General features: G+C 51.2%; 1 protein-coding gene across 3 annotated transcripts in view; it reads right to left on the reverse strand.

Moving 5' to 3' along the window:
• Nucleotides 1-4,795, reverse strand: part of znf507 (zinc finger protein 507) — a 42,649-nt gene extending 37,854 nt beyond the window's left edge. For 2 of the 3 annotated variants that reach the window (XM_038806584.1, XM_038806585.1), the window contains exons 1-2: nt 4,721-4,795; nt 3,225-3,383 (exon numbers count right to left, since the gene is read on the reverse strand). The gene's annotated coding sequence lies outside the window, so the exon portion shown is untranslated. The remainder of the gene's footprint in view (nt 1-3,224; nt 3,384-4,720) is intronic. The other variant, XM_038806586.1, reaches the window with a different exon arrangement.
• Between the last annotated feature and the right edge of the window lie 11,963 nt (nt 4,796-16,758).

Here is a 16,758-nt window from a genome sequence, read left to right on the forward strand (position 1 = left end):
AAACACCACAAGATCCCCTGCAAGTCACACTCTTGCCTTGGATCAATATTGCCCGCCATTCCTTCATTGTCACTGGATCCGAAACCTGAAACTCCCTGAACAGCTCTATGGGTGTATGAACACCACATGGACTGCAGCTGTTCAGTTGGGCGGCTCGCCATCACCTTCTCCAGGGCAATTATGAATAGGTAACAAATGCTGGCCTTGCCAGTGATGCTTGCATCCTACGGAAGAATATTTTTTAAAAAACCCTGGACTTTGGTATAGGAGACAAAATGTCAAAGTCTATAGATGACACAAAACTTGGAAATGTGGTAAACAGCAAGGAGGACAACAGCGGATCTCAGGAGGACATAAATTGACTGAAGAAATGAACAGATGAAATTCAATGCAGAGAAAAGTGAAGTGATGCATTTTGAAAGATAAGGCAAGACAATAAAAACTAATTGCTGCAATTTAAAAGGGAGTGCAAGAATGAAGGCTGGGTGGTTCACATGGGAAAATCTTTGAAGGTTGCAAGGCAAGTTGATATGGCTGTTAAAAATAGCATACAAGATCCTTGGTTTTATAAATGGAGGCTTATTTAGAATTTATTGCATGGAAACATGCTATCTGGTGTATACTAGTGCTTAAGACCCTCAACAGCCCCAGCCCAACTTATTTCACCCTATAAACAGATTCCTTTCTCCCTCATGTACCTATCAAGCTTTCCCTTAGTTGTGTCTTTGTAGACAGAGAACAAAAGCAACGCATTTTGTAAACCTCACTGGATATGTTTCATATGTGCATCATCTTTAGCAAGGATGTCAAGATATTAATAGAGGGTTAAGAAGCGATTTATTTGCAAGGTATCCGGGGTGAGGAACTTCAGTTGTGTAAAGACTAAAGAAGCTGGGGTACTTTTTAGAACAGAGATGGTTAAGAGGAGTTTTAGAGGCACCAAAATTACGAAGGGGTTTGAGAGAAAAACAATTCAAGTGGCTGTTTGAGTCAGTAACTTGTGGATATAGACTCAAGACAATTGGCAAAAGAACCAGGGGTAGATGAGTAGAATATGTTTTTAATGGAATTATAATAATCTAAAATGCATTGCATGAAAGGATGGAAAAGCCGATTCAATAACTTTAAAAAGGCTATTGAATGTATACCGGAAAAGGAAATAAACTGCTATGTTTTGGGGAACAATCAAGTGAGTGAGGCGAATTGGTCAGGTCTTTCAAAGAGCTGGTGCAGGCATGATGGTAAATGGCCTCCTCCTGTGGCATACGATTCAATACAGAGCTGGACAATGGTGGAGGGCCATTGAAGGAAGTAGATAGCTAAACATGTCAATGGTTACAGAGAATTTGAGGGTTTAGGGTAATGTTTTCTCTCCTGCTGTAAGATGCCAGTAATTCAAAATATTTATCCATTAATATCCTTAACAGTAATCTGACATTAAATAATAGTTCCAGGCTTGGTAATTTACTTGATTTATTAATTTACTAGCCTGATTGTAAAAAACAAAAATGCTAATTATTCCTAGCCAACTATTTAACAGCCACTAACAGATTTTGATTCTGAATTTTAATCCTTTGGGCATTAACAGGACTGAGTTAATGTGTTGGTGCATGTTAAAAATGTGTGCAGAATATCCAATTGATCCCATGATCCCATGTGCACATAAGTGTCGTCAGTTCCAGAGGACCATAGGCTGCTCTTCCCTTCCAGAGAGAGCCAACTGATTGGTGACAACTTAAACCGGAGGGCCACCACAACTCAGGCGAGGGGCAAGGTACAGGAATTGAACCCGCGTTGTTGGCATCGTTCTGCATCATGAACCAGCCGTCCAGCCAACTGAGCTAACGGACCTCCCTCATTGTGTTTAAAACATTTAATAGAAATCACTTCACAGTTGAACTTTTATATACCAAACTTTGTGATATCAAAAAGATACCAAACATTTTTTGGTTCAAATCTCTTCCTCGTGCCCAAGAGTATGAATTCAACTAGCTCCATTCAACATGCATCTAGATTTAACCCGCTAATTTGCACTAACAAATATATTCACCATTCATCTGTCATAGCTGACTGAAAATAAATTATTCAGTCATTTAGGATTTTTGTTCATTTTGTAATCTGAAATGCATATTCCGACTTCTCATTTACATGAATAGTGTTTACTTACAGTTGCCAAAAAGGTTAAAGAAACTACGGTTCAACATTTTAAAGATAACTTCAGACTATGCAGAATATTCAAGCTTTATTCTGAATGTAGAGAAAGTAAGATGTAAAGGCTCAGTTTAAATAATTATGACATAAGCAAAGCTTGGTTCTCAAAATTCTACAGCTTCAAGAGAAACTGAGTTTATTTTTAATATATGGCCCCCAAAGTGAAAATACACTGAGTATCTTTAATTCCCAAGTGTCCAAATGTTAAGTTATCCGAACTACTGCATTCAAGACAATAAATGAGTGCACACAAAGCACTGTGAAAGCAATGCCAATGTGAAGTGTCATTTTTAGTATTAATAATTAAGGAAAATTTTAGAAATACCTTTTATGAGGGAGATCATTTCTCACCTATTCCTCCTGATTTTTGTAATGCCCAAGTTATGTTGTGGCACTGGTATATTCATTTCAAAAAGATTTCACAAACTCAATCTATTGCTGAAACATACTATTAGAATCATAGAATCTCTACAGTGCAGGAGCCATTTGGCCCATCTAATCAACGCCAATCCTCTGAAAGTGCACCCCATCCAGGCTCATAAAATCATAGAATTTACAGTGCAGATGGAGGTCATTTGGGCCATCGAGACTGTACCAGCCCTTGGAAAGAGCATCCTACTTAAACCCATACTCTACCCTATCCCCACCTAACTTTTTTGTTTGGACACCTAAGAGCAATTTAGCATGGCCAATCTACCTAACCTGCACATCTTTGGACTGTGGGAGGAAACCAGAGCACCCGGACAAACCCACACAGGCACAGGGAGAAAGTGCAAACTCCACACAGTTATCAAGGCCGGAATTGAACCCAGGTTCCTGTGAGGCAGCAATGCTAACCACTGTGCCACCCTGCCATCTATAAAATTAATTCCAATTTAAACTACTTCATGCAACTTTTTGGTTTACAAATAGAACAGAGGCAGCTGTGGATTCTCTCTTACAATAGTAATAGCTGCCATCAAAGCTCAGCTCAGGATCAAATAGTACATATGTAGAGAACAGTCTGATTTTACCTGAGACCGTCGCCAATGGGGTAGAAAATCAAATCTGAGGGTAAAGAGTTTGTGGCAGAGGCTGAATACTATGGCTTTGGTCTTTCCAATGGTCACCTGAAGTAAGCTATGGCTCATTCATGGTTTTACATCCAACAAGCAGACTGACAAAACAATGGGCTGTGGAGGGAATTGAGACACGTGTTAAAGAGGCAGGACCTGAGCATTTCAGTTTACATGGAACCTAATGTTACGTCTTTAAGGAAAAGGTGGCTAAGATCAATTCCTTGGGGACTTCAGGAGGTAACAGAGTCAGGGTGGAAAGAGAAACTGTTGCTCGAAATGCCCTGCCCACGTTGGATAGATGCTCGAAATGCCCTGGCCACATTTGGATAGACAAGACCTGAGCCAAATTAGGGCAATCCCACTAACATGGACACTGGAGCAGAGTTGCAGGGAGAAGGATGTGGTCAACCACATCAAAGGAGGTGGTTAGGAGGATAAGGAAGGATAGTGTGTCATGGTCACAGCCACACACTATCACTTACAATTTATTTTAGTGTTGTCCCAATACTGTGGTGTGGCAAAAAACCTCACTAGAGAGGTTGGAGTTGCTAAAATGTTCGTAGATTTGAGAGGGTGAAATGTTCAAAGAATGAGAGATTAGAGATGAGTGTAATTTGCAGTGATTGGGGCACAGAGTCAAGGTTGGGCTGTTGGAAGTGTGATGGCAGCAGTTTAAGGAAAAGGAGACAACACTTAAGATGAGCAAGGCAATTACAAAGTTAGCTAACCCAGGGACCAGAAAAGGAAATTGGGTTATCAGCAGTTTAGTGGGAAAAGGGTTGAGAGAACAGGGCATGAGTTTCATGGACAAGATGACCGGAGTGGGGATATGATAGGAAATGAAGAGAAAAGCTAGAGAACGGAGCCGTTTCACGGGTAGGACGACTCTGGGACGTTTCGTGGGCAAAGAAAATCGGGTAGTGGGGGCAAGGAGGTAACACACAGGCAGCTAAATGGACTAGCTCAACCTTAGTGACAAGTTCGTGACCCCTTCACATTTCTTAGAAGTAGATAGATATCATTTACGAGTCATGGGCAGAATTGCCAACATGGCAGGATACACTTCCACCAGATTAAATTTGCATTAAAAAGAATTTAAGGCGGAAAGTAAACTCCACTAAGAAAACAAAGCCCAGTCGAGGCACGTTTAATCCAACCCAGCCGCCCCATCACATTCATTTGCACACGTGGGAATGTTTTCGTACTCGCAGTTTTGTGGAAGCTAGCGGAGGCGCTCACGCCGTGCCCGGGCTGCCATGCAGCCGTGTGGAGTGAGTGCCCAGCCTGTCAACCCCCATCCCCGCAGGCCGCGGGGGGGAGGCCAGGGCTGGTGCGGGCTTCCCTTCACAGGCAGGACGTACGGGGGAACATGCTCCCTGGGTGCCCCCACGTAAGCTGAGGCAAGCGATCCTATACCACTCGCCGGAGCCGAGCGTGAACTTTCCTTTTACCTGATGAAAGCCGGTCTCCAACTCCACGCTCGCCCCAGTCGGAACAAATGCCACCGCTTGCCCCGACCGCGCATGCGCCCAGCTGCAATCTCGCGATACCGCCTCTGGCGCACGTCACGGAGCGCGCGGTGGAGGGGGTGGGCCTGACCCCGCTGCGGTTGCCCTGGTAACCGCCCTCCCCTTTAATTCGGGTCGGTGCAGCCTTTGCGATTTCAGTCCTCCGACTCTTCTAGGTATTTGCCCCATGAAGTCAGTTTTGCTGAATCTAATATTTACCCCCCAAATATATTTTCATAAAGTTTATAGAAGCACAAGACAAAACATTTCTTACGGAAAGCGCTATAAAATCAGACCTGTCGCCCTGCGGTATGTTCCATCCACTCTTCAGTGCCTCTTATACGTTATAATTATCTTGCTATTTAGCTCACTGGGCTAAATCGCTGGCTTACCAAGCAGGGCCAGCAGCACAGTTCGATTCCTGTACCAGCCTCCCCGGACAGGTGCCGGAATGTGGCGACTAGGGTATTTTCACAGTAACTTCATTGAAGCCTACTCGTGACAATAAGCGATTTTCATTTCATTCATTTCATGTCGGGCATACAGGCTGAGGTCAAATGCATTCCAAATTGCGAAATCACAAGAGGTGCAATAAACTTTCCTTCATACAGCATGTTCTCTGAGGTGTCCGAGTACATTCAAAAAGTACATTCAATGGGTAGCACGGTAGCGTGGTGGTTAGCATAAATGCTTCACAGCTCCAGGGTCCCAGGTTCGATTCCCGGCTGGGTCACTGTCTGTGTGGAGTCTGCACGTCCTCCCCGTGTGTGCGTGGGTTTCCTCCGGGTGCTCCGGTTTCCTCCCACAGTCCAAAGATGTGCGGTTAGGTGGATTGGCCATGCTAACTTGCCCGTAGTGTCCTAAAAAGTAGGTTGGGGGGGGGGGGGTGTTGGGTTACGGGTATAGGGTGGATACGTGGGGTTTGAGTAGGGTGATCATTGCTCGGCACAACATTGAGGGCCGAAGGGCCTGTTCTGTGCTGTACTGTTCTATGTTCTATGTTCTAATGTCTGGCATGTAGCCTGAGGGTTCAACAAATTTCACAGCCCCTCGTGTACTCTGGCTGATAGACCTTTCCCCACTGCGCCTCTGTGGTGGCCGCCCCAAGCTTTAGTCAGCATGTCATCCTGGACCTTGGAATGAACCAGTCTGCAATACTCAGTCAAAGACAACTTTTTGCACTTGAAGACCAACAAGTTTCGGCTGGATCAAAGAATGTCTGTCACTGAGTTGCTGATCCTCCAGCCACAGCTGATGTTTATCTCGGTGTATGTCCTTGGGAACAGCTCTGAGGAGCGCACGGAGTCCTGTGGCATGGAGCTGCTCAGGCTGAGCCCTGACAAAACCTACTGAACACTTCTTTGCAAAGGCACATTCCAGAAGGAGATGAACAATCGCCTGTCCCCATGACAAGACTTTTGGTCATATCACCTCTGGGACAGTTAGCTTCAAGACAAGCGCTATAAAATCAGACCTGTCTCCCTGCGGTATGTTCCATCCATTCTCGGTTGTCACTTATACAATTATAATTATCTTGCTATTTACAATATACCTTCCATTTCGGGCATACAGGCTGAGGTCAAATACATTCCAACATTGCGAAATCACAAGTAGCTAGTGAAGTGTTGGCTAGTGTAGACTTGAGAGATGAACAGACACTTCCAACACCGATGAAAGTTCAACTCAATTTATTAACTACTTCTACTGACTAACACACGATGACTGTGGGTCTAAATGATGCTAACTTAAACTAGAGACCGAGGCCTTTGTCCAAACCAGGTTGATTCTCTCAGCACGTGTGGTAAGTCTGTGCTGGGCCGGATGAGTTCTTGTTACACTTAGAGGCAGCACCCAGAATGAGCGGGAACCGTGGTGCCCTCTGCCTTTATAGTGTGTGTATTCTAACTGGTGATTGGCTGCGGGTTTGTACATGTTGATTGGTCCCTGTGTGTGTCCATCAGTGTGTGTCTGCACCATGATTACTGGTGTGAACTTCGACTTCCGGGCGGCGAGCGAGGAGGTCGCAGGGAAGGGGCTCCCGCAAGCGCCAGGAAGGAACCCCCCCGACAGGCCGGACGGCGGAGGAGGAGGGCGGCAACGGCGAGGAGGAGCGGGCGACAACGGAGGAGGAGCGGGCGGCAACGGAGGAGGAGCGGGCGGCAGCGGAGGAGGAGCGGGCGGCAGCGGAGGAGGAGCGGGCGGCACGGAGGAGGACGGGCGGGGCGGAAGGCGGAAGGCGGAGGGGAGGAGCAACGGGGACAGGGAGGCCCAGCAGCGGCAGGTCCAACCCCTCTTCCCCCCCCCCCCCCCCACGCGTGCCGGGAACGGTGCGGCAGCGGCGGGCCCTCTTTTCTTCCCCCCCCCCCCCAAACCAGCAGCGGGGACCCACCCCCCAACCAGCAGCGGGACCCCCCCCCCCCCAACCAGCAGCGGGGACACCACCCCCCCCCCCACCAGCAGCGGGGGACCAACACCCCCCCCCCCCCCAACCATCAGCGGGGACACCACCCCCCCCCCAACCAGCAGCGGGGACACCACCCCCCCCCCAAGCAGCAGCGGGGACACCACCCCCCCCCCTCCCCAACCAGCAGCGGGGACACCCACCCCCCCCCCCAACCGCAGCGGGTACAGACCACCCCCCCCCAACCAGCAGCGGGGACACAACCCCCCCCCCCCAACCAGCAGCGGGGTACACCACCCCCCCCCCCCCCCAACCAGCACGTGTGACACCACCCCCCCCCCCCCCCAACCAGCATGCGTGGACACCAACCCCCCCACCAACCAGCAGCGGGGACACCACCCCCCCAACCAGCAGCGGGCCCCGGCCCACTCGCCCCTCCCCCCCCCCCCAACTGCAGTGACCACCACGTGGCAAGGGACAAAGGGACTCTCTCTCTCTCTCTCCTGGGCGAGTGGGGAGAGAAAACAAAAGAAAAAGAGACTTATATTTCTGTTCTTTTTTAAAATAAAACCCAAAAGAAAACTGGTAAAGAGAAAAGGGGTGAAATAAAGGGGTAAAGGAAAGAAGGGGGGAAATAAATTTTCATTAAAAAAAAATATACATATATTTTTATATATATATATATATATATATAATAAATAAAATTAAAATAGGGTGCGGAAAAGGGGGAAAAGAAGAACAAGGAGAGAAGAACGATGAAGGGGAAGGGGGAGAAAAAAAATGCCAGAAGGGACCCAAGAGAAAGGGGGCACCGGAAGGTAGACGGGGCAAAGGGCAAACCAGCTTGGGCGAACGAGTCAACACGCGAAGCAGCGGGAAGAATGTATCGCCGCATCCAAAAGAGCTGGACGGGGCGGGCAACCTCTCCCCTGGGGTTAGAGGGGGGCGTGATTGGAAGGAAGCCAGTGCCGAGGTGGTGAGGGAGCAGCTGCAGGCAATCAAGCAGAGTTTAAAAGCAGACTCATAAGGCCGCAGCACAGGCAGCAGTGACAATGGGCCATGTCAGGGTGCAGCAGGCTCTGACCAGAATGGAGGGAGAAAGTGGATGCCCAGGGAAGATACTGGAAGCCCAAGGGGCAACCATTAAGAGCTGGAGAAGGCAAGCGACTGACGTGAGCGACCGGGTCATGTCCCTGGAGAGGGAAATGGCGAAACTGAGTGCAACACAGGGGAGCCTGAAGGGCAGGGTAGACGACCAGGAGATCAGCTCGAGAAGGCAAAATATTAAGATAGGTGGCCTGCCAGAGGGGATAGAGGGGTAGAAATCCCACAACATTCGTGGCTGCGATGCTGGGCTCCTTAGTGGAGGGCGGGAACTTTTCCACCCCACCGAAATGGGACAGAGCTCATCGGTCACTGCGCCGAAGCCCAAGGAAGGGGAAAAACCGGAGAGCAGTTATAGCCAGACTGCACCGGTACCGAGATATGGAGACAATCCTGCGCTGGGCCAAGGAGAATAGAGCCTGCAATTGGGACGGGCACGCCATCCGAATCTACGAGGATTTTGGAGCGGACTAGCTAAGAGACGGGCGGAGTTCAACAGAGCGAAAGCAGCTCTCTCTATAAGAACAAAGTACGTTTTGGTATGCTGTACCCAGCAAAAACTCTGGGTCACATACCAACACAAGGAATATTTCTTTACAGCCCCTGCCGAGGCGAATAGATTCGTCGAGGAGCACGGGCTGGGAAAAAACGCCATGGGAAGTTAGGGACGAGGGGCCCATGGCAAGGAGATACGTTCATGAGCCGACGGGGGGTGGGGAGGGGCGAGGCAAAGCCAGCCCCTCCCCCCTGGCAGGAACACCCAGGGAAAAACAACTTGCCACGTTTTACTATGGGCGTAAAACGCGTTTATTGGAGTGGTATTAACACGCCTCCGAGTTCGACGTGTGCTTAACACTACTAGGCTCTGTTCTATGTAATTATTTAGCTCTGGAGTCGCCAGTTGCCGTATAGGCAACGTCACAAGTATTCCAAGGTCAAGTTCAAAGTAATAAAGACGATACACCGATTAGTAAAGTTCAAACAATCAATATTTATTATACAGTTTATAATAAATACTCATGCACACACTAAGAGACTAAGCTATAACTAAACTTAAGTGAACAGAATACTTATCTAACAGGAACAGGCAAGGTCAGAGAACGAGGCCTTCGTCCTGGTCTTGTACTGCAGCCTTCAGCAAGCGTTCCTGGTACTTGGGAGTCTAGTGGCTTGGATCGCGTAGCGAGCGTTGAACTTACGGTTTCGGCGGCTGGTGCTCAACGGCTGGAGTCAGGATGCAAGATGTCAGTCAGAGCCGGAGCACGAGTTTAACAGACCGGGCTCTGTGGGGGATTTGCTTTTATACCCCTCTCTAATGTCCTTTGCCCCTTCTATAGGCGGGCTCTACCTTTCGGTACCGATTGGAACGTTTCCAACGGCTACCTTCGAAATCCTCCAATGCGGGGGGCTTCCCTCGATGTTGGGGGGTGGTTTCGATCTTCTTTACTCTGGTGCCATCCTGTCTGCTCCACCAATTAAGTGCTACATTGAGATGGAAATGTTGCCATTGTGTGTGCCTGGATCTGGGCTGCCTCATCAGAATGTTAAGCGCTTTGCCATTAACACCTTTGGCTTGGAGATCTGCACCTGGCCAGAAAACTGGTTTGCTGCTTGCAAAATGCTAATTAGTTGAGAGCAGGCTGTCTGTTCTCACTAAACAGGCTTTCCCTGCTGTCTTCCATTTTAGTTTGGCTCTGTGTCCATTTTGCGTGGCCAGCATGGCTTACACAACCATGCCCAAGGGCCCGCTCAGGTGGAGGCCAGGCCCCGGCACGAGGGAACGGGAGTACTGGAGAGGGGGGGAGGGGAAGCGGGACAGCAACCTCCGAGAGGGGAGCCACCGTGCTAGCAGGAAAGCGAGCGAAGGGGGCGCGCAACAGAGCAGGGCCGCAGCGCACCCCCAACAGGGGGGAAGGCGCCAGGCAGGGGAGGGGGGGATCACCCATCAAAGGTGGGAGAGCAAATGGGGACAGGAATGGGGGAGAGAGGGGCAATGGAGGGTACACAGGGGTATCCCCGAAAGGGATAGAGCGGGGGGGGGGGGGGGCACTCGGGGGCGAGAGACCAGGGAGGGGAAATGCAGGGACGAAGGGACAAAAGAGGCCAGAAAGGGAATAGGGCCACAAAGTGCCACTGACAAGGGCTCGAAACAGGGAACTGCTGCAAGCACCCACCCAGTACGGTCTGTGGGTGAAGGGGCCCCCCGGAGTGCAGGGGGACTACCCGCGTGGCGGACACATAGTGGACGGCCATGGCGGGTGTCCCGGGGACAAGGGGGAACCCCGGAGCGCAGGGACCCGACCAGCATGGGGAGAGCAGTGATAGTGGACATCCTGGACGGCCCGCCTAACAAAGGGAAAACCCCAGAGGGCAGGGGCGCGTCCACCGGACAAATATGGTTACCCCACAGGAGCAAGGGGGCAGAAGCCCCCCACCAGAATAGTCACCTTGGAACGTAAGGGGACTTAAACGGCCCAGTGAAGAGATCTAGAGTCCTCACCCACCTTAGAAACATGAGGGCCGACATAGTCTTCCTCCAAGAGACGCACTTGAGGGAAAGGACCAACTGCGTGGTAAGAAAGGGCTGGGTGGGACAAACCTATCATTCCTGTTATGGGGCAAGGGCCAGGGGGGTGGCGATCCTGATTGGCAAGAGGACAATGTTTAGGGCGACAAAGACGGTTACGGACCCAGGGGGACGGTATGTCATGGTCAGCGGGGCCCTGGATGGGGCGCCGGTAGTTCTAGTTAACGGTAGCGCCCAACTGGGACGACACGAGCTTCATCCAAAAGACCATGGCAGAAATCCCGGACATAGCGACCCACCGACTAATCATGGGGGGGGACTTCAACTGTGTACAGGACCCAACGACGGACAGATCAAACCCCAGAACGGGGGAAAACCTCAAACATGGCAAGGGAACTCAGTCACTATATGGATCAGATGGGAGCAGTAGACCCCCTGGAGATTCGCCCACCCGGGGGAGAAAGAATTCTCTTTCTTCTCCCCAGTACACAACGTGTACACCAGAATTGACTTCTTGTGGTGGGGGGAAAACGGTGCTTCCAGAGATAGACAGGTGGAATACTCGCAATTGTGATATCAGACCACGCTCCCACTACATGGATGTGCGGCTAGAGACGGGAAGGGCCCAGCGCCCCAAATGGAGGTTGGACGGTGCCTTACTAGCTGACAAGGCCTTCAGCGAAAGGATAGCGCAGGCCATAGCGGAGTACACTGAGATCAACCAAAACGGGAGGTCTCACCCTCCACGTTCTGGGAAGCGCTTAAGGCCGTACTAAGAGGGGAAATCATAGCCTACAAAGCGCAAAGAGATAGGGAGGACAAGGGTGGCTAGGCAGAAGCTGGTCGACTCCATACTGGAGGTAGACCATAAATACTCCGAGGCCCCGACCGTAGAACTCCTGGCGGAGAGGAAAGAATTACAAAGGAACTTTGACCTGCTCTCCACCAGGAAAGCAGTACACCAACTCCGCCGGCACGCGGGGCCCTATACGAACACGGAGACAAAGCCAGCCGCCTGTTGGCCCACCAGCTGAGAAAGCAGGCAGCCAGCAGAGAAATTGCGCAAATCAGAGATACCAGAGGCACGTTGGAAACAGAACCAGAGAGGATTAACAAAACCTTCAAGGCCTTCTACCAAGAGCTGTACACCTCAGAGCCCCCAACGGGGAAGGCTGGGATGAACCGGTTTCTTGACGGACTGGACATACCAGTTGTGGGAGAGGGCAGAAAACGGGATCTGGAAGCACCACTAGCACTGGGAGAGATCATGGACAGCATTAGCTCCATGCAGGCAGGGAAGGCGCCGGGACCGGACGGATTCCCGGCGGACTTCTACAAAAAATTTGCGACAGCGCTGGCCCCGCACCTGCGGGAGATGTTCACAGACTCGCTAGCTAGGGGCACGTTGCCACCCACGTTAGCACAGGCCTCAATCTCGCTGATACCTAAGAAAGACAAAGACCCAACGGAATGTGGGTCATACAGACCCATATCTCTGCTGAATGCAGACGCCAAAATACTGGCCAAAATCCTAGCCAAGAGGCTAGAAGACTGTGTACCTGAGGTGGTCACAGAGGACCAGACGGGCTTTGTCAAAGGTAGACAGCTTACCGCGAACATCAGGCGCCCTGCTGAACGTGATAATGACCCCCTCCGGGGAGAGAACACAAGAGGTGATCGTCTCCCTGGACGCAGAAAAGGCCTTCGACAGAGTCGAGTGGAAATACCTCATAGAGGTACTGGAGCGGTTCGGGCTGGAACAGGGTTCACCGCTTGGGTAAAGCTCCTGTACAACGCTCCCATGGCGAGTGTACAGACCAACAATACCAACTCCCAATACTTCCAGCTGCACAGGGGCCCAGACAAGGATGCCCACTGTCCCCAGCTGCTGTTCGCACTAGCAATTGAACCGCTAGCAATCGCGCTCAGGGCAGCAAAAAATTGGAGGGGGATCCGAAGGGGAGGTAGAGAGCACAGAGTCTCACTCTATGCGGATGATCTGCTCCTCTATATCTCGGACCCACAAAGCAGCATGGACGGAATCATCGCGCTCCTGAAAGAGTTTGGAGCCTTCTCGAGCTACAAACTCAACATGAGCAAAGTGAGATCTTCCCAGTACACCCGCAAGGGGGGGGGGGGGGGGGGGGGGGGGGCAGCACTAAAGGGGCTGCCGTTCAATCAAGCCCGACATAAATTCCGCTACCTGGGATCCAAATAGCCCATGACTGGAAAGGGATCCACAAATGGAACCTCACCAGCCTGACGGAGGAAGTTAAAAGGACCTGCAAAGATGGAACACACTCCCGCTCATCCCTCGCGGGAGAGTCAGACGATCAAAATGAACGGTACTGCCCAGGTTCCTCTTCCTGTTTAGATCCATTCCGATCTACATCCCCAAGGCCTTTTTCAAAGCGCTGGACAAACTCATCATGGCGTTCGTATGGGGGGGTAAAAAATGCTAGGATCCCAAAGAAGGTCTTACAAAAAAACAAAAACCAGGGGAGGGCTAGCCCTCCCGAATCTACAATTCTACCACTGGGCAGCAACAGCCGAGCGAGTAAGGGGATGGATCCAGGAGCCAGAGGCTGAGTGGGTGCGCGCGGAGGAGGCCTCCTGCATGGGAACCTCCCTCCGGGCCCTCGCCACGGCAGCACTCCCATCCCCACCCAAAAAACACTCCAGCAGCCCAGTGGTGACAGCCACCCTCCAATCCTGGAACCACTGGGCAGCAACTTGGCCTGACCAAAATGTCGAACAGGGCTCCCATCTGCAACAACCATAGGTTCACACCAGCACTGACTGACGCCACCTTCAAAAGGTGGAGGCAGGACGGGGGGACACTGACAGTCAGGGACCTATACACGGACGACAGGATCGCAACACTGGACGAACTGACAGAGAAGTTTCAGCTAGCTGGGGGGAACGAGCTACGGTACCTGCAGCTCAAAAACTTCCTACGAAGGAGACAAGGACGTACCCACAACCGCCACGACAGACACTACTGGAAGAACCTACTGGACGCAAGTATCCTAGAGAAAGGGAACTGTAGTGACATGTATGACCGACTGGTAAGATAGGGACGACACCGTACTTGGACGCAACAAGAAGGAATGGGAGGACGACCTGGGGATGGAGATAGGGGGGGGGACTCTGGAGCGAAGCACTGCATAGGGTCAACTCCACCTCCACGTGCGCAAGGCTCAGCCTGACGCAACTAAAAGTGGTACATAGAGCCCACTTAACAAGAACCCGTATGAGTAGGTTCTTTCCCGGAGGTGGAAGACAGATGTGAACGGTGCCAAGAGGCCCGGCCAACCACGCCCACATGTTCTGGTCTTGCCCCAGACTCGTGGAGTACATGGACAGCCTTCTTCGAGGTTATGTCCAAAGTGGTGGGAGTGAGGGTGGAGCCATGCCCGATAGTGGCGGTCTTCGGGGTTTCAGACCAGCCAGATCTATTCCTGGGGAGGAGGGCGGACGCCCTTGGCCTTTGCCTCCCTGATCGCCGCCGTAGAATCCTGTTTGGCTGGCGGTCAGCAGCACCGCCCAGAGCTGCGGACTGGCTGTCCGACCTCTCGGAATCTCTCCAAATGGAGAAAATCAAATTTGCCATCCGAGGGTCGGACGACGTCTTCCACAGAACGTGGGAGCCATTCATGCAACTGTTCCGGGACCTATTTGTGGCCAATGTACAAGAGGAAGAATAGTCGGGGGAAGGTAGCGGGAGGGGGGGGGGGCTACAGGTTCGGTACGGGGGTTCGATGGCTAGCTAAGGCCCAAAACCAAACTAAATAAAACATGTTGTAGTGGGGGGGGAGGGGGGGGGGGGGGGGGCGGGCGCAGTTACTACTACGAAGATGCTTACCTGTAAATATGTATGTTAATTTTTGCGTGTTGGTTTGTTTTTTTTGTTTTTTTTCTCTCCTAACAATTTGTAATTTGTTCAATATAAAATATGAAAACTGAATAAAAACATTTATTAAAAAAAAATGATATACTGGTGTATATTATGACATCCCCCTTTTATAAAAAAAATGTTGATATAGGCATGTGATAATAAATAGTGTGGGTGTGTGGAGAATGTACCTAGCTACGTGTGAGGTGCGAAGACATATGTACAAAGCTATATACAGGGAACAAGACTATTTACAGAGGAAGGTGCCTGGTGCAGATGACTACTAGACTGGAACAACCAACGAATCTATTACAAATCACTGGGATAACGAATGCAACATAAAGGATATCGGAAAAAAATAAATTTCAGACAGTCCACATGTGTACAGAGTTCATAAGTTCAGTCTCTGAGGTGGGCGACGAACTCTGGTTGACCGCCTCAAGGATGGGGCAATGGCTGGCGCCTCAGGAGCCGGGAGGGCTGCAGCACTGTCAGGGGCAGGTAGAGTGACCGGAAGCGCCACACAGTCCACGGCGGGATCAGTAGAAGAGCTGGTCGGAGGATCCCGTGACGACCCTGGAACCAGGCGAAGAGCACGCCTGTTGCGGCGCCAAATGGATCCATCCGGTAAGTGGACCAGGAAGGAGCGGGGGGCCACCTGCCTTAGAACGACAGCAGGCGCAGACCAGTCACTGTCTGGGAGGTGGATGCGAACCTTGTCGCGTGGATGGATGTCGGGAAGGTCAGCCGCCCGTGAGTTGTAGGAAGTTTTCTGCCTTGTTGGGACATGTGCATGCGGTGGAGCACGGGGACATAATCGAGGTTGGGGAGTGAGAATCGATGGCACCGTCGTCCTGAGGGTTCGGTTCATTAGTAGCTGAGCAGGCGACAGGGCCGGTGGAGAGCGGGGCGGAGCGATAGGCTGGCAGAGCAAGATGGAAATCTGAGCTGGCATCGGCGGCCTTGATGAGGAGCCGCTTAACGATGTTGATCCCCTTTTCCTCCTTCCCATTGGATTGGGGGTATAGGGGACTGGATGTAACGTGCTCGAAGTTATAGTGTCGGGCGAAGTCGGCCCATTCCTGGCTCGCGAAACAGGGGCCATTGTCCGACATGACCGTCAGCGGAATGCCATGTCGGGTAAATGTCTCCTTACAAGCCCTGATCACAGCCGAGGATGTCAGATCATGCAGCCTGATGACCTCCGGGTAACTGGAGAAGTAGTCGATGATGATGACGTAGTCCCTGCCCAATGCATGGAACAAGTCGATGCCCACTTTGGTCCAAGGCGATGTGACGAGCTCATGGGGCATCAGGGTCTCCCGTGGTTGGGCGGGCTGAAAACGCTGGCAGGTAGAGCAGTTGAGCACCACATTGGCGATGTCATCATTGATGCCCGGCCAGTAGACGGCTTCTCTGGCCCTGCGGCGGCATTTCTCGATTCCTAAATGGCCTTCATGGAGTTGCTCCAACAGTAGCTGGCGCATGCTCTATGGGACGATGATGCGATCCAATTTCAAGAGCACCCCGTCGACAACTGCCAGGTCATCGCAGACGTTGTAAAATTGCGGGCATTGGCCCTTGAGCCACCCGTCTGACATTAGACGCATCACCCGCTGCAGAAGTGGATCAGCCGCTGTCTCGCGGCGAATTTGCATTAGTCGTGCATCCGTAGCTGGCAAATTGAAGGCTGCAAACTGAACGTGAGCATTTATTTGGCAAATGAAGCCATCATGCTCACACGGAGTTGTGATCGACCTTGAGAGGGCATCGGCAACGGCAAGGTCCTTGCCAGGGGTATAGATCAGTTTAAAGTCGTACCTGCGCAGCTTGAGTAGGATCCGCTGGAGGCGAGGCGTCATGTCATTCAAGTCCTTTTTGATAATATTTACAAGGGGGCGGTGGTCGGTTTCAACCCGTGAACTGCGGAAGTCCATAGATGTAGTCGTGGAAATTCACGACTCCAGTGAGAAGGCCGAGACACTCTTTCTCAATTTGCGCATAGCGCTGCTCTGTGGGAGTCATCGCCCGCGACGCATATGCAATGGGGGCCC

This window comes from Scyliorhinus canicula, chromosome 9 (genome assembly GCF_902713615.1).
Source record: "Scyliorhinus canicula chromosome 9, sScyCan1.1, whole genome shotgun sequence".
NCBI lineage: Eukaryota > Metazoa > Chordata > Chondrichthyes > Carcharhiniformes > Scyliorhinidae > Scyliorhinus > Scyliorhinus canicula.